Here is a 19,205-nt window from a genome sequence, read left to right on the forward strand (position 1 = left end):
ACCCGGAGGTCCCCTTCACTAACGGATTCGGCAACTGCACGGCGACTCCTAGCCTTGCCGGGGTCCGAAAAGCCCCTGCCAATGGTGCTGGCTTCTCCTTGTGTACCGGTCCGGTACTGCCGGGCCACCGCCCGTCCACGGTCCTTACGGCAAACTCCGATAGGCCACTCCTGCAGACGGTCACCACCGTCTGCCAACCTTGCTGCTCCGTCTGGGCCACACACCCGGACTCACTTCAGTCTGCTTTCTTGCCACTTCACTACTGCTCACTTTCCCTCCTTCCACTTTAACTGTCAAAACTGAACTGCTCCTTTTCCCTCCTCCAGAATTGTGAACTCCTTGGTGGGTCGAGGCCAACCGCCTGGCTCCACCCCCTGGTGTGGACATCAGCCCCTGGAGGAAGGCAACAAGGGTTTTGTGTCTGACCTTGATGTGCCTGCAGGGAGTGTGGGGTGTGTAGGTGTTGTGCTCTGTGGCCCCTGGCTTGTCCAGGGCGACACACTTATACATGTAATATAGGGGTGCATTATGCATGGAGGTGTATGGGGCTGCTTAATACAATATGAAGTTTTATGGGGTTGCGTTATAATACATATAGGACTATTGGGGTGCATTATAATATATGGAAGACCATGGAGCCTACCTTATACATGGACTATGGGGGTGCATTATAAAACATTGGGGACTATGTGGTGCAGTATAATATATGGAGAACTATGGGGTGAATTATAATATATGAAGAACTATGGGGTGAATTATAATATATGGAGAACTATGGGGTGAATTATAATATATGGAGAACTATGGGGTGAATTATAATACATGGAGAACTATGAGAAATTCATGATAATAATTGAAGGGCTACTTTATACATGGAGGATTATGGGGGTGCATTATAATATATGGAGGACTATGTGGTGCAGTATTATATATTGAGTACTATGGGGTGAATTATAATGCATGGAGAACTGTGGGAAATGCATTATAATACATGGAGGGCTATGCAGCTGCATTCTAATATATGAATGGTTATGTGGGACCCTTTATACTATATGGAAGGCAATGTTGGGGCCATTATTGTATTTGGAGAACTATATACAAGGGGGGACAAAGATACAAGCAGGGGATGGAACGTTTTGTGCTGAGGTAAAAAGGCTCTTTCCCTCAGCACCCAGCTTTCCCATGCTCTGCTATACATCTCTCAGCACCCAGCTTTCACATGCTCTGATATGGGAAAGCTGGGTGCTGAGGGAAAGATGTATAGCAGAGCATGGGGAAGCTGGGTGCCGAGGACAAGATGGATATCAGAACATAGGAAAGCTGGGTTCTGATAGAGGGATTTCAGATCATGGGAAATCTGGGTGCTGTGGGTAAGAGCCAAGTGTCAGCATCATTATCCTGTACCCCGAGTGTCAGTGTCATTATCCCGTACCACAAGTGTTGGTGTATGTGGAGGGGGGGGCCCATCAAACTCTAGTTACGCCACTGAGAACAGGAGAAGGCCTTGGGTATTCTGATTACAAATAAGGTGAGCAGCAGCACTCAACTCAATGTCAAGCGGCAGCTGCAAAAGCAAACACGATTTTAGGGTGTATAAAAAGAGAGATTAGATCCTGTGATCACAACGTATTGTTACCCCTCTATAAATCACCTGTAAGGCTAAATCTAGCATATGGGATACAGTTTTGGGCTCCAGATTTTGGACATTCAGAAGTTAGAGTCAGTTCAAAGGCGGTTATCTAGACTACTGCAAGGAATGGAAGGCCTCTTATATGATGAGAGGTTGAAAAAGTTAGATTTGTTTAGCTAAGAAAAAAGACGTCTCAGAGGAGATCTCCTCCTTTATATGTATAAATACATGTATGGTTAATATAAAGCACTGGCACATATCTTATTCCTTCGAAAGACAATACTAAGGACCAGGGGGGCATTCACTGCGAGTGGAAGAAAAGCGATTATGGCAGCTAAATAGGAAAGGGTTCTTTACAGCTAGACCAGTCAGACTGTGGAATGCCCTCCCGCAAGAGGTAGTAATGGCAGATACTATAAAAGTTTTTGAAAGAGGGCTGGATGATTTTCTCAGTACACAAAACATTATTCGTTATATATGACTAAAGGCCACTTTACACGCAATGACATCGCTAACGAGATGTCGTTGGGGTCACGGAATTCGTGACGCACATCCGGCCTCGTTAGCAACGTTGTTGCGTGTGAAACGCACGAACGACCGCTAACTATCAAAATTACTCACCATATCGTTTATCGTTGACACGTCGTTCTAATCTCAAATATCGTTGCTGTTGCAGGACGCAGGTTGTTCGTCGTTCCTGTGGAAGCACACATCCCTATGTGTGACACCGCAGGAACGAGGAACAACATCGTACCTGCAGCCGCCGGCAATGAGGAAGAAAGGAGGTGGGCGGGATGTTCCAGCCGCTCATCTCCGCCCCTCCGCTTCTATTGGGCGGCCGCTTAGTGACGCCGCTGTGACGCCGAACTAACCTCCCCCTTAGAAAGGAGGCGGTTCGCTGGACAGAGCAACGTCGCTAGGCAGGTAAGTATGTGTGACGAGGACTAATGATGTTGTGCACCACCTCCAGCGATTTGCCCGTGACGCACAACCGACGGGGGCGGGTGCTTTCAGCAGCGACATCACTAGCGATGTCGCTGTGTGTAAAGTGGCCTTTAGTGACAAAATGTATAATTGGTGGAAGAAGGTTGAACTAGATGGACCTAGGTCTTTTTTCAACCTATGTAACTATATAACTATGTAACTATTATCAAAATCTGGGAGATGGACAAGCCTACACCTGAGCTAATCATTACTATTCATGGCCAGCGGAAAATGAAGCCACACACACACACACCATGACTACTACACAGCCCAACAGAAATATACACACACCGGCACACAAAAACCACCAAGCACACACCGCCGCGCGCACACGCGCACACACACACACACACACACACAACCCCGCTCATGTCAAACGCGCCCCCTACACAAACACAACCACCCACACATGGGCGCGCACACACACACACAGCCACACACAAACGCCTCTGCACACACACATCGCCCCACAGTCACATGCCCCCCCACACACACTGTGGCACACATACAAATACACACACCGCACAAAACACACACACCCACAACACACACACATCACCCCACCCATCATCCCACATACCAGGATGGGGGCCATACAAGGGGCCATACAAGGATGGAAACTATACGCGGATGGGACACAGACCAGGATGCTGCATACACAAAGATCCTACCTATACCACGATGGGGGCACATGTCAGGATGGTGGCTACAACACGATGATGGCACATACCAGCATGGGGCCACAATACAGCACCAGCCCACATACCAGGCCAACCCACACCTCCCAATGCCACAGCCTGCAACTCATCGCCAGCCACAGTGGAAAAGCGTAGCGGACGCTGCAAAGGAGCGAGCAGCCAGCGGACAGGTACAAGGGACACCTTAGGAAACATTCTGGATGGTGCCTATACCGGGAGGCTGCCTACACCAGATTGCGAGCACAGACCAGGATGGGGGCACATGTCAGGATGCTGGCTGCACCACAATCGGGGCACATACCAGCATGGGGCCACATCAAAGCATCATCCCACATACCAGGATGAGGGTCATACAAGGATGGAGACTATACCAGGATGGGACATAGACCAGTAAGCTGCATACACAAGGATCTTGCCTATTCCACGATGGGGGGACAGTTGTACAAAAGTGATGATTTAGTGGATGTAGACAATGAGGACGAACAAGAGCACTATCCAGTTGAATTTTTAAATAGTCTAACGCCATCAGGAATGCCATCACACAGACTTCAATTGAAAGTTGGAACAATCATCATGTTGCTGCGCAATCTCAATACAAAAAAGGGTCTCTGTAAGGGAACTCGCGTTATTGTTACTGGAATGCATTCCCACGTAATTCAAGCCAGAGTGATCTTTGGATCTGCACAAGGAGACGAAGTCTTCATTCCAAGCATTGATTTATGTCCTTCCGACACCCGTCTTCCATTTCGGCTTCGCTGACTACAGTTTCCCCTCAAACCAGCATTTGCCATGACAATCAACAAGCCACAAGGTCAAACTCTTCACCGTATTGGCATTTACAGTAATATGAAAAAGTTTGGGCACCCCTATTAATGTTAACCTTTTTTCTTTCTAACAATTTGGGTTTTTGCAACAGCTATTTCAGTTTCATATATCTAATAACTGATGGACTCAGTAATATTTCTGGATTTAAATGAGGTTTATTGTACTAACAGAAAATGTGCAATCCGCATTTAAACAAAATTTTACCGGTGCAAAAGTATGGGCACCCTTATCAATTTCTTGATTTGAACACTCCTAACTACTTTTTACTGACTTACTAAAGCACTAAATTGATTTTGTAACCTCATTGAGCTTTGAACTTCATAAGCAGGTGTATCCAATCATGAGAAAAGGTATTTAAGGTGGCCACTTGCAAGTTGTTCTCCTATTTGAATCTCCTATGAAGAGTGGCATCATGGGCTCCTCAAAACAACTCTCAAATGATCTGAAAACAAAGAGTATTCAACATAGTTATTCAGGGGAAGGATACAAAAAGTTGTCTCAGAGATTTAAACTGTCAGTTTCCACCGTGAGGAACATAGTAAGGAAATGGAAGAACACAGGTACAGTTCTTGTTAAGCCCAGAAGTGGCAGGCCAAGAAAAATATCAGAAAGGCAGAGAAGAAGAATGGTGAGAACAGTCAAGGACAATCCAGACCACCTCCAAAGACCTGCAGCATCATCTTGCAGCAGATGGTGTCAATGTGCATCGGTCAACAATACAGTGCACTTTGCACAAGGAGAAGCTGTATGGCAGAGTGATGCGAAAGAAGCCGTTTCTGCAAGCACGCCATAAACAGAGTCGCCTGAGGTATGCAAAAGCACATTTGGACAAGCCAGTTACATTTTAGAAGAAGGTCCTGTGGACTGATGAAACAAAGATTGAGTTGTTTGGTCATACAAAAAGGTGTTATGCATGGAGGCAAAAAAACACGGCATTCCAAGAAAAGCACTTGCTACCCACAGTAAAATTTGATGGAGGTTCCATCATGCTTTGGGGCTGTGTGGCCAATGTCGGCACCGGGAATCTTGTTAAAGTTGAGGGTCGCATGGATTCAACTCAGTATCAGCAGATTCTTGACAATAATGTGCAAGAATCAGTGACGAAGTTGAAATTACGCAGGGGATGGATATTTCAGCAAGACGATGATCCAAAACACCGCTCCAAATCTACTCAGGCATTCATGCAGAGGAACAATTACAATGTTCTGGAATGGCCATCCCAGTCCCTAGACCTGAATATCATTGAATATCTGCGGGATGATTTGAAGCGTGCTGTCCATGCTCGGCGACCATCAAACTTAACTGAACTGGAATTGTTTTGTAAACAGGAATGGTCAAATATACCTTCATCCAGGATCCAGGAACTCATTAAAAGCTACAGGAAGCGACTAGAGGCTGTTATGTTTGCAAAAGGAGGATCTACAAAATATTAATGTCACTTTTACGTTGAGGTGCCCATACTTTTGCACCGGTCAAATTTTGTTTAACCCCTTAGTGACGGAGCTAATTTTCACCTTAATGACCAGACCAAATTTTGCACTTCTGACCAGTGTCACTTCATGAGGTTATAACTCTAAAACGCTTCAACGGATCCTGGTGATTTTGAGATTGTTTTTTCGTTACATATTGGACTTCATGTTAATACCAAATTTAGGACAATATTTTTTGCGTTTATTTATGAAAAAAATTGAATTTTGGCAAAAATTTTGAAAATTTAGCAATTTTTAACTTTTGAATTTTTATACCGTTAAACCAGAGATTTCTGTGACACAAAATAGTTAATGAATAACATTTACCACATGTCTACTTTACATCAGCACAATTTTGGAAACAACATTTTTTTTTGTTAGGAAGTTAGAAGAGTTCAAAGTTTATCAGCGATTTCTCATTTTTACATCAAAATTTACAAAACCATTTTTTAGGGACCACATCACATTTGAAGTGACTTCAATAGGCCTAGATGACAGAAAATACCCAAAAGTGACACCATTCTAAAAACTGCACCCCCCAAAGTACTCAAAACCACATTCAAGAAGTTTATTAACCCTTCAGGTGCTTCACATGAACAAAAGCAATGTGGAATGAAAAAAAGCAAAAATTAAATTTTACCTAAAAATGTTGCTCTAACCCAAATTTATTCACTTTTAGAAGAAATAACTCAACAAAATGGACCACAAAACGTGTTCCCCACTTTCTTATGAGCGCGCCGATACCCCACATGTGGTCAGAAACCTCTGTTTGGACAAATGGGAGGGCTCGGAACAGAAGGAGCAATATTTGAATTTTGGAAAGCAAATTTGGCTGAAATAGATTGCGGGCACCATGTTGCATTTACAGGTCCGCTAAGGTACCTAAACAGAAGAAAACCCTCACAAGTGACGCCATTTTGGAAACTAGACCCCTCAAGGCTTCTATCTAGGGGTATAGTGAGCATTTTAGATCCACAGGTACTTCACAGATTTTGTTAACGTTACGTTGTCATATTGAAAATTTTAATAATTTTCTCAAAAATGTTGCTTTAGCATCAATTTTCTCACTTTTTCAAGAGGTAATTCCAAAAATTTGACCTCAAGGTTTGTTAACCACTTTTTTATGAGCGCGGTGGTACCCCACATGTGGTCTGAAACCTTTGTTTGGACAAATGGGAGGGCTTGGAACGAAAGGAGCAATATTTGAATTTTGGAAAGGAAATTTGGCTGAAAAAGATTGCAGGCACCATGTCGCATTTGGAGGTCCCCTAAGGTACCTAAACAGCAGAAACCCCGCACAAGTGACCCCATTTTGGAAACTAGGCCCCTCAAGGAATTTATCTAGATGTTTGGTGAGTACCCTGAACCCCCAAGTGCGTCACAGAATTTTATAACGTTGAGCCATGAAAATAAAAAAATAAAATTTTACCACAAAATTGTTATTTCAACCAGGTAGCTTTTTTTTTCACAAGGGTAACAGGAAAAAAATCACCATGAAATTTATTGTGCAATTTCTCCTGAGTTTGGCGATACCTTATATGTGGTGGAAATCAACTGTTTGGGCGCATGACAGGGCTCGGAAGGGAAGGAGTGCCATTTGACTGCAAAATTGTCTGGAATCAATAGCGGAAGCTATGTTGCATTAGGAGAGCCCCTGAGGTGTCTATACAGTAAAGCTCTTAAACATGTGGCCACATTTTGGAAAATAGACCCCTGAAGGAATTTATCTAGATGTTTGGTGAGTACCCTGAACCCTCAGGTGCTTCACAGAAGTTTATAATGTTGAGCTGTGAAAATAAAAAAATACATTTTTACCACAAAATTGTTACTTCAACCAGGTAGCTTTTTTTTTTTTACAAGTGTAAAAGGAAAAAATTCAGCATAAAATTTATTGTGAAATTTCTCCTGAGTATGCTGATACCTTATATGTGATGAAAATCAACTGTTTGGGCGCATGACAGGGCTCGGAAGGGAAGGAGCGCCATTTGACTGCACAATTGGCTGGAATCATTAGCGGACGCTATGTTGCATTTGGAAAGCCCCTAAGGTGCCTAAACAGTGGAGGTTTCCCACAAGTGACCCCATTCTGGAAAGAAGACACCTCAAGGCTTTTATCTAGGTGTATAGTGAGCAGTTTGAATCCAAGAGTACTTCACAGAATTTGATAAGCTTAGGTTGCCATATTGAAAATTTTATTTTTTTTCACAAAAATGTTGCTTTAGCATCATATTTCTTACTTTTTCAAGAGGGAACAACAAACCGTGGACCCCACAGGTTGTTATCCAATGTCTTATGAGCACAGGGATACCCCACATGTGGCCAAAAACCTCTGTTTGGATAAATGGGAGGGCTTGGAATGGAAGGAGCACCATTTGAATTCTGGAAAAGTTGAAATAAATTGCGGGCACCATGTCACATTAGCAGGGCCCCTTGGGTACCTATACAGCAGAAACCCCCCACAAGTGACCCCATTTTGGAAACTGGATTTTATTCAGGAGTATAGTAAGCATTTTGAATCCACAGGTACTTCACAAAAATGTTGCTGTAGCAACAAATTTCTCACTTTTAGGCTATGTGTCCATGATCCAGCGACACGGCGTCTAGTACACAGTGTCCTCAATATGTAAATTTGCAAGAAGGTGAAAAATCATTTATTTTAAACAGGTGATCAAGCAACATCCAACGACGTTTCGACCCACCAGGGTCTTAGTCAAGTTGCTAGGTAAAGAGATACAAAACATATGATCAAAATACAGCAAAAATTATATACAATAACTAATATATACATTTTAAAGAGATATATACAGGATATATACAAACTATGTACAGATCAAGACAATTGGTCATAAGGTACTGTCATGTTTAATTTGTTGTATAGGCTATAGTAGCTAGGTGGCATTTTAAATATAGTGTATGCAAAAAAGGTTTTTTTGCAAGAAAACAATGTAAACAAAAAAATAGCAACCTCAGTATTAATAAAACAGACAAAATTCCTGTTGGTAAAAAGGGGGGGTTATTACATGCTGGTATAGAACAATTGAGGAAAAAATAAAAAATAAAAAGAAACGTATACAATTGTATAGTACACCGGCTAAGATACGGTACCTGTATAATAGGTGACTGAAGGGTGAGGGATGATGGGCACTGAAGCATAGAAGTATATGGAAAAGGTGCCTGGTGGGAATAGAACATAGTAACTAACGGACATAGTACACAGAATGCAATACATGTAACCATGGAAATAATAGAAATAATAAAAAAGGAAGTTACCTTGGGGATATATATGTTTGTTATGCAAGCGCAGCAGCGCTGTTGCTATTAGAATCTTGTGCCCCAAGGCATAATGGAGGAGGGGGAGTATATATCTAAGATAGATAAGGATGTCAGCCAATCAGAGATCAGGAATGTGGGGGCTTGGTATAGAACATGTGATATCACGTCATAGATGAGGACGTGGCAGTGAGAGCCTGGAGTGAATGGCTCATGCGCAGTAAAGCAGCGTTAGACATTCTGTCAGTGTGTAGGAGATACATAAGCAGTATCTGCGCAAGCGTAGTAAATGTACGTAGACCGGGCCGAAAAGTTGCGTAAATATACGTAAATTGCGTAGCGTGTATCACGCACGCGCAGTGAGAGAAAAAAAACGCTCGGCTGGTGTAACAGTGTAAAGCGCTGACATGTAGAGAGGCTGGGTGAAGCCAAGAAGCGTGGGTAGTCTTACGTAATAGACGTAAGTGTCTAGAGCATGCGTAGTGAAGGGAAAAGAGAACTGGGAACAAAAGGAGAAATGTATAAGCGTAAATAGGAGCGTGGAGCTGATGTATATGAGCTGGGCATCATGAAGTGCAGGGAACTACATATAGGTGAAGGGGCTATGAGTATAGTAGGATAATGTATATAATATAAATAGGATGAATATAAAAAAGGGATAATTATGAGTGAAAGAAAAGGTAATAAAGGCAACGACCAGTAAGAGAATTGGGAGATAGGAAATAAAGAATAAAAAACTGAAAGAAAGTGAATAGAAATAAAATGAGAACAAAAATAAAATAAAAATTATTTTTATATAAAAATAAAAATAAAGAATGAAAAATGAATAGGGAAAGAAAAGGAAAGAGATGAAAAAAGAAGACAGAAGAATAAAAAATGAGATTGAAAAAATAAAATAAAAAATAAAAAATAAAAATTAAAAAATAAAAATAAAAATAAATAAAAATAATAACAAAAAATAAAAAATAATGAAAATAAAATAGAAAATAAGTGGAGAAAGAAAATAGAATACAATAGGAATTATAAATAAGAAAAAATAAAATAAATAATAAAGGTTAAGAAACGAAAAGGTATGTCCAAGGAGAGTTAGGAATAATGGGAAAAGAAGGAAAAGTGTCTATGAATAATGGTTATGTTGGCAAAAAGAAAGAGAATATGTAAACAATAACCAGAAAATATCATTTATAGTAAAACAGGGGAAGAAGGAGAAGAGAAAACATGAGTACTAAAAACGGTGGTGGGGAGAGGGGGGTGAGGGGGGGAAAGAAGGAAGGGGTAAAGAGTAGAAAAGGAGGGGGTGAGAATAGCCGGTGTACTTACCAGAGGATACCAAGTCAGCGGTTCTGGGGAAGAGAAAACAAGGTCATAATATAATCAGAGACAACAAGAAAATGCTACCATGGGTTCAAAATGTTAAATCAAGTTCACGGTTCATGCCTTTAGGGTGTAGTGTTTGTAAAGTGAAGATCCAAAAGGACTCGCGGTCTTTGAGAATCCTAATATGATTACCACCTCTACGCGGTCTGGGAACCTGTTCGATCACTTGGAATCGTAACTGAGAAACCGTATGAGGGGCTGAACAAAAATGGTGTGGGATGGGAAGCCAGGTTTTCTTACACCTGATGGTGGATTTGTGTGAGGCTATCCTGTCTCTCACATGTTGGGAAGTCTCACCAACATAAAGAAGACCACAGGGGCATTTGATCAAGTAAACTACGAAATTGGAATCGCAAGTGAAAAAACCTTTTATAGGGAAACTCTTGCCAGACTGAGGATGTAAGACCACCGGGGATTTAATGACGTTAGAACAGGCTGCACAGCCAAGGCAGGGAAAAGTCCCTGTTTTTTGTGTATTCAAGAATTGTTGAATAGGCTGTCTGGTTAAACTGCCAATATCGGCTCGAACGAGATTATCCCTAATATTACGTGATCTCTTAGTGCAAATAAGAGCTGGTGCTTTAAATGCGTCAATCTGGGGGTAAGCAATAGAAAGTAGTGACCAGTGTCTACGAATACAGGCGTAGATTTTAGGCATGATGGGATGATATGTATGCACGAATGGTATGCGTTCAGTATTGGTATTATTGTAGTTACGTGTAGGTGTGGTTCTCTGTCTCTCTTGTCTTAACAAGGAGGGAGGGTAATCCCGATCTTGGAATTTTTTTGACATATCATCGAGTCTAGTAGAAAGTGTGGCGGTATCTGAGACTATCCTAGCCACTCTTTGAAACTGAGAGCGAGGTAAACTATCCTTAGTGGCTCGTGGGTGGCAACTGGAATATAAAAGTAATGAGTTGGTATCAGTAGGTTTGGTATATAAGTCTGTAATGAGAAGTCCTGTGTCATCCTTTATTATTTGAGTATCCAGAAATGAAATTTGCTGGGTACTGGATTGAACCGTGAATTGAAGTTCAGCCCTAACTGAGTTAAGTTGAGTAACGAATAGATCAAGGCATTCAGGAGAGCCGTGCCAGATGAAAAAAATATCGTCTATATATCTTAGCCAATTAGTGGCGAATTGGTCGAAAAGAATGTTAGAGTAGACGTGGTCATGTTCGAAACGATCCATGTAACAGTTGGCATACGCTGGCGCCATATTAGAGCCCATGGCTGTGCCCCGTATTTGGAGGTAATATTGATCACCAAACAAAAAGAAGTTTTCATGGAGAACTAGTCGCAGGATATCCAAGCACAGTGAAACTGAGTTACTAGATAAATCAGAATCCACAAGCAGAGTCTTTACCGCCTCTATACCTTTGGAATGTTCTATTGATGTGTAGAGGCTTTGCACATCAAGAGTCACTAGTAGACTGTGGGGAGGAATTGATTTCAAATTATGAATAATTCTGAGGAAATGACTTGTGTCAAGTATAAAAGAACGTAATTTTCTTGTTAGTGGTGTCAAAATTTTTTCTAGAAAAATGGACAGGGGGGATAGGATCGAGTTAGTAGACGCTACAATAGGGCGACCAGGGGGAGAAGATAGAGATTTGTGTATTTTTGGTAAAGCATAGATGACAGGAGTGATAGGATGTGTATTGGTCAAGAAGTCCACGGTTTTTTGGTCTATGGTATTCAATTGTAAATAGTGACTTAAGCAAAGTTGTATTTTGTTCCGTATAGAGGATGTAGGATCATTGGGAATAGATCGGTATGTGTCACTATCACTTAGCTGTCTGCGAATCTCAGCTAAATAGGCATGTCGATCTAAAATAACTGTAGCTCCACCCTTATCGGCGGGCTTGATAATTATATTTTTATTGTTTTTTAGTGAATCAATAGCCAGCTTCTCATTGTTAGAGAGATTATGTCTAATAGGCAAATGTCCTGAATGTTGTGCCCGGATAATGTCCCTGATGTCTCTGTCTAACAAATCAATGTAAGTTTCGGTAGCATGGTAAGTAGAAGGTGGTTTATACGTACTAGGTTTTCTCAGGCCGTAGTGTGATATGGATAAATCAGGTGACGTACTGCATACGGCAGGTAGTTGAGAAATAGACATAACATTAGAAATACCAAAATGCGTTTTGAGTCGTAGATTACGGTAAAAACGTTGCAAATCTTTTTCCAGTTGGAATGTATCCCAACGAGGAGTTGGGCAAAATGATAAGCCTTTTTGTAGGACATTGAGTTCAGTTGGTGATAAGTTATATGAGGAAATATTGACTACCAGGTTTGATTTCTTACCTGGGTCTGGGAGCGCGTGTTCATACGTGGACCGGGACCGGTAGGCGGACCGCCTTGTGGGTAGCCTCGTCCTCTCTTTTGAGATAAAAAACGAGGTGGTAGCCGGGGTCCAGAAGAATTGTCGCTGTCGGAGCCGGAGGTTCCGTAGGATCTTGGTCCAGGGGGTCTGCGCCATGTGGTGGATCCGGAGGGCTCGCTCCATCTGTATACTCTGTTAGTTAAATAATCTTCAGTATCCCTCTGAAATTTTTGTTTTTTGCGGTCCTGGAGTACCTGGCGGTGTTCCTCAAGGATAGATTCCGTTCTGGATTTAAGGCTGTCCCAATCAGATGGAGACAATGTTGATGTTAATTGTGTCTCGATGGCAGTGATTTTTTCTTGTGACTCTATAATAGCCCCTTGGAGGTATTCAATGTTCAACAGAATAAGATCAAGGGAGCACTTGTTAAGGATCTGCTGGAATCGATCACAGAACTCCTTTTTGTCTGAAAAAATGGTAGGTCTTAAATGGCTTCTAAGGCCCCGAGGAATTTTGTTCTGCCTATAATACTCAGCCAACGTTGCACAGTGGAGATCATAGGACAGTAGGCGTTTTCTTTCCTTCTCGTAGTCACGACTCCGTATTTCACTGGTGGGTGTGGAAAGAAACTCACCAGACGAAGTTACACGTGAAATGATCTGTGTGGCTTCTGTAGCATTATAAGCAAAGGTTGAAGTCATCATTTAGGAGTGGTGCAGGTAGACCAAACAAAGACTATGATGATATAACAATGGTCTGCACTCAATTTCAAGAAGATGGCGGTGCACGTGAAAAGAGGGCGATGCCCTAAAGTCATATAATAATAGATTCACTGCACTCAATATGTAAATTTGCAAGAAGGTGAAAAATCATTTATTTTAAACAGGTGATCAAGCAACATCCAACGACGTTTCGACCCACCAGGGTCTTAGTCAAGTTGCTAGGTAAAGAGATACAAAACATATGATCAAAATACAGCAAAAATTATATACAATAACTAATATATACATTTTAAAGAGATATATACAGGATATATACAAACTATGTACAGATCAAGACAATTGGTCATAAGGTACTGTCATGTTTAATTTGTTGTATAGGCTATAGTAGCTAGGTGGCATTTTAAATATAGTGTATGCAAAAAAGGTTTTTTTGCAAGAAAACAATGTAAACAAAAAAATAGCAACCTCAGTATTAATAAAACAGACAAAATAGACAGACTAGCACAGGGGGAAGAGGGCCCTGCCCTTGCGGGCTTACATCCTAAAGGATTTTGGGGAGGAGACAGTAGGTGGGGTGTAGGTGGGGCGGCAGCTCCGCACGGTGGTGGGGCGGCAGCTCCGCACGGTGGTGGGGCGGCAGCTCCGCACGGTGGTGGGGCGGCAGCTCCGCACGGTGGTGGGGCGGCAGCTCCGCACGGTGGTGGGGCGGCAGCTCCGCACGGTGGTGGGGCGGCAGCTCCGCACGGTGGTGGGGCGGCAGCTCCGCACGGTGGTGGGGCGGCAGCTCCGCACGGTGGTGAAGCAGTGAGGTCATTGAAGGTTATAGGCATTTCTGAACAGATGAGTCTTTAGGTTCCGTTTGAAGCTTGCGAGTGTAGTAGATAGTCTGACGTGGTGAGGCAGTGAGTTCCAGGAGACTGGGGATGCTCGGGAGAAGTCTTGGAGTCGGTTGCATGAGGAGCGAATGAGAGAGGAGGATAGAAGGAGATCTTGGGAGGACCGGAGGTTACGTTTTGGAGTGTAGCGAGAGATTAGTTCAGAGATATATGGAGGAGACAGATTATGGATAGCTTTGTAGGTCAGTGTTAGTAATTTGAATTGGATACGGTGGAAGATTGGGAGCCAGTGGAGGGACTTGCAGAGAGGAGACGCGGGGTGGTATTGAGGAGAGAGGTGGATCAGTCGGGCAGCAGAGTTAAGGATGGACTGGAGAGGGGCAAGTGTGTTAGCAGGGAGACCACAGAGGAGGATGTTGCAGTAGTCGATGCGGGAGATTATGAGGGCGTGCACTAGAATTTTTGTAGATTGGGGATTGAGAAAAGGGCGGATTCTGGAGATATTTTTGAGTTGAAAACGGCAGGAGGTGGTGAGGGATTGGATGTGCGGTATGAAGGACAGGGCAGAGTCAAAGGTCACTCCGAGGCACCGAACTTTGGGTGCTGGGGAGAGCGTGATGTTATTAATTGTAATGGATAGATCAGGTGGAGAGTGCAGGGGAGATGGAGGAAAGATGATCAGTTCAGTTTTGGCCATATTGAGCTTTAGGAAGCGAGAGGAAAAGAAGGAAGATATAGCAGATAGGCACTCTGGGATTCTGGACAGCAGAGATGTGACATCTGGACCAGAGAGGTAGATCTGAGTGTCATCAGCATATAGGTGGTACTGGAAGCCATGGGACTTTATGAGTTGTCCCAGGCCAAATGTATAGATAGAAAAAAGTAAGGGTCCCAGGACAGAGCCTTGAGGGACACCAACAGAGAGAGAACGGGATGAAGAGGTTGTGTGGGAATGGGAGACACTAAAAGTGCGGTTGGAGAGGTATGAAGAGATCCAAGAGAGAGCGAGGTCTCTGACACCAAGGGAAGAGAGGATCTGTAGTAGCAGGGAGTGGTCAACAGTGTCAAAGGCTGAGGATAGGTCTAGAAGTAGGAGTACAGAGAAGTGGTTGTTAGCTTTGGCGGTAAGTAAGTCATTTGTGATTTTAGTCAGGGCAGTTTCAGTGGAATGATGTGGACGGAAGCCGGACTGTAGGTTGTCAAAGAGAGAGTTAGAGGAGAGGTGGGAGGAAAGTTCAGCATGGACATGCTGTTCCAGGAGTTTTGAGGCAAGTGGGAGTAGCGATATGGGTCGGTAGCTGGTAGTAGAGGTTGGGTCGAGGGAAGGTTTCTTTAGGATAGGTGTGACTGTTGCATGCTTAAAGGCAGAAGGGAAGGTACCAGTTGTTAGAGATAGGTTGAAGAGATGGGATAAGGCGGGAATAAGGATAGTGGTGAGGTTGGGGAGGAGGTGGGATGGGATGGGGTCAAGTGCGCATGTAGTGAGGTGCGCTTTTGAGAGAAGATGTGCAAGCTCTCCTTCGGTGATAGTGGGGAGGAAGTTTATGGGGGAGGGGCAGTGGTCTGTTATATAAAGGGGTTGTGGTGGTTCAGCAGAAAAGACTTGTCTGGTTTGGTCGATCTTTTCTTTGAAATATGTGGCAAATTCTTCTGCGGAGATGAGGGAGGTTGGAGGGGGCAGCGGTGGGCGAAGGAGGGAGGTAAAAGTGTTAAATAGCTGTTTGGGGTTATGTGTTAAAGAGGATATGAGGTTTTTGAAGTAATTCTGTTTAGCCGAGGTAAGGGCCAAGCGAAATGTGTGAATTGCATTTTTGAATGTGGTGAAGTCTTCCTGGGAGTGCGTTTTCTTCCAGCGCCGCTCTGCGGCTCTAGACACTTGCCGTAGTTTTTTAGTGAGGCTGTTGTGCCAGGGTTGTCTATTGATTCGTCTTGCTCTGCCGTTCACAAGAGGAGCGACTGAATCAATAGCTGATATATATATATATGTTTGTTATGCAAGCGCAGCAGCGCTGTTGCTATTAGAATCTTGTGCCCCAAGGCATAATGGAGGAGGGGGAGTATATATCTAAGATAGATAAGGATGTCAGCCAATCAGAGATCAGGAATGTGGGGGCTTGGTATAGAACATGTGATATCACGTCATAGATGAGGACGTGGCAGTGAGAGCCTGGAGTGAATGGCTCATGCGCAGTAAAGCAGCGTTAGACATTCTGTCAGTGTGTAGGAGATACATAAGCAGTATCTGCGCAAGCGTAGTAAATGTACGTAGACCGGGCCGAAAAGTTGCGTAAATATACGTAAATTGCGTAGCGTGTATCACGCACGCGCAGTGAGAGAAAAAAACCGCTCGGCTGGTGTAACAGTGTAAAGCGCTGACATGTAGAGAGGCTGGGTGAAGCCAAGAAGCGTGGGTAGTCTTACGTAATAGACGTAAGTGTCTAGAGCATGCGTAGTGAAGGGAAAAGAGAACTGGGAACAAAAGGAGAAATGTATAAGCGTAAATAGGAGCGTGGAGCTGATGTATATGAGCTGGGCATCATGAAGTGCAGGGAACTACATATAGGTGAAGGGGCTATGAGTATAGTAGGATAATGTATATAATATAAATAGGATGAATATAAAAAAGGGATAATTATGAGTGAAAGAAAAGGTAATAAAGGCAACGACCAGTAAGAGAATTGGGAGATAGGAAATAAAGAATAAAAAACTGAAAGAAAGTGAATAGAAATAAAATGAGAACAAAAATAAAATAAAAATTATTTTTATATAAAAATAAAAATAAAGAATGAAAAATGAATAGGGAAAGAAAAGGAAAGAGATGAAAAAAGAAGACAGAAGAATAAAAAATGAGATTGAAAAAATAAAAAAATAAAATAAAAAATAAAAAATAAAAATTAAAAAATAAAAATAAAAATAAATAAAAATAATAACAAAAAATAAAAAATAATGAAAATAAAATAGAAAATAAGTGGAGAAAGAAAATAGAATACAATAGGAATTATAAATAAGAAAAAATAAAATAAATAATAAAGGTTAAGAAACGAAAAGGTATGTCCAAGGAGAGTTAGGAATAATGGGAAAAGAAGGAAAAGTGTCTATGAATAATGGTTATGTTGGCAAAAAGAAAGAGAATATGTAAACAATAACCAGAAAATATCATTTATAGTAAAACAGGGGAAGAAGGAGAAGAGAAAACATGAGTACTAAAAACGGTGGTGGGGAGAGGGGGGTGAGGGGGGGAAAGAAGGAACGGGTAAAGAGTAGAAAAGGAGGGGGTGAGAATAGCCGGTGTACTTACCAGAGGATACCAAGTCAGCGGTTCTGGGGAAGAGAAAACAAGGTCATAATATAATCAGAGACAACAAGAAAATGCTACCATGGGTTCAAAATGTTAAATCAAGTTCACGGTTCATGCCTTTAGGGTGTAGTGTTTGTAAAGTGAAGATCCAAAAGGACTCGCGGTCTTTGAGAATCCTAATATGATTACCACCTCTACGCGGTCTGGGAACCTGTTCGATCACTTGGAATCGTAACTGAGAAACCGTATGAGGGGCTGAACAAAAATGGTGTGGGATGGGAAGCCAGGTTTTCTTACACCTGATGGTGGATTTGTGTGAGGCTATCCTGTCTCTCACATGTTGGGAAGTCTCACCAACATAAAGAAGACCACAGGGGCATTTGATCAAGTAAACTACGAAATTGGAATCGCAAGTGAAAAAACCTTTTATAGGGAAACTCTTGCCAGACTGAGGATGTAAGACCACCGGGGATTTAATGACGTTAGAACAGGCTGCACAGCCAAGGCAGGGAAAAGTCCCTGTTTTTTGTGTATTCAAGAATTGTTGAATAGGCTGTCTGGTTAAACTGCCAATATCGGCTCGAACGAGATTATCCCTAATATTACGTGATCTCTTAGTGCAAATAAGAGCTGGTGCTTTAAATGCGTCAATCTGGGGGTAAGCAATAGAAAGTAGTGACCAGTGTCTACGAATACAGGCGTAGATTTTAGGCATGATGGGATGATATGTATGCACGAATGGTATGCGTTCAGTATTGGTATTATTGTAGTTACGTGTAGGTGTGGTTCTCTGTCTCTCTTGTCTTAACAAGGAGGGAGGGTAATCCCGATCTTGGAATTTTTTTGACATATCATCGAGTCTAGTAGAAAGTGTGGCGGTATCTGAGACTATCCTAGCCACTCTTTGAAACTGAGAGCGAGGTAAACTATCCTTAGTGGCTCGTGGGTGGCAACTGGAATATAAAAGTAATGAGTTGGTATCAGTAGGTTTGGTATATAAGTCTGTAATGAGAAGTCCTGTGTCATCCTTTATTATTTGAGTATCCAGAAATGAAATTTGCTGGGTACTGGATTGAACCGTGAATTGAAGTTCAGCCCTAACTGAGTTAAGTTGAGTAACGAATAGATCAAGGCAACCTTTTTTGCATACACTATATTTAAAATGCCACCTAGCTACTATAGCCTATACAACAAATTAAACATGACAGTACCTTATGACCAATTGTCTTGATCTGTACATAGTTTGTATATATCCTGTATATATCTCTTTAAAATGTATATATTAGTTATTGTATATAATTTTTGCTGTATTTTGATCATATGTTTTGTATCTCTTTACCTAGCAACTTGACTAAGACCCTGGTGGGTCGAAACGTCGTTGGATGTTGCTTGATCACCTGTTTAAAATAAATGATTTTTCACCTTCTTGCAAATTTACATATTGAGTGCAGTGAATCTATTATTATATGACTTTAGGGCATCGCCCTCTTTTCACGTGCACCGCCATCTTCTTGAAATTGAGTGCAGACCATTGTTATATCATCATAGTCTTTGTTTGGTCTACCTGCACCACTCCTAAATGATGACTTCAACCTTTGCTTATAATGCTACAGAAGCCACACGGATCATTTCACGTGTAACTTCGTCTGGTGAGTTTCTTTCCACACCCACCAGTGAAATACGGAGTCGTGACTACGAGAAGGAAAGAAAACGCCTACTGTCCTATGATCTCCACTGTGCAACGTTGGCTGAGTATTATAGGCAGAA

At 42.2% G+C, this 19,205-nt stretch overlaps 1 long non-coding RNA gene across 1 annotated transcript; it reads right to left on the bottom strand.

Annotated features, from left to right (window-relative positions):
- Positions 1 to 8,066: 8,066 nt before the first annotated feature.
- Positions 8,067 to 12,647, bottom strand: LOC142289919 (uncharacterized). The gene is made up of 4 exons (XR_012750188.1): positions 12,564 to 12,647; positions 10,197 to 10,219; positions 8,712 to 8,780; positions 8,067 to 8,324 (listed from the first exon to the last, which is right to left on the bottom strand). It is a non-coding gene; the product is annotated as an uncharacterized LOC142289919 (long non-coding RNA).
- Between the last annotated feature and the right edge of the window lie 6,558 nt (positions 12,648 to 19,205).

Source organism: Anomaloglossus baeobatrachus, chromosome 2 (genome assembly GCF_048569485.1).
Source record: "Anomaloglossus baeobatrachus isolate aAnoBae1 chromosome 2, aAnoBae1.hap1, whole genome shotgun sequence".
In the NCBI taxonomy this organism is placed as follows: domain Eukaryota; kingdom Metazoa; phylum Chordata; class Amphibia; order Anura; family Aromobatidae; genus Anomaloglossus; species Anomaloglossus baeobatrachus.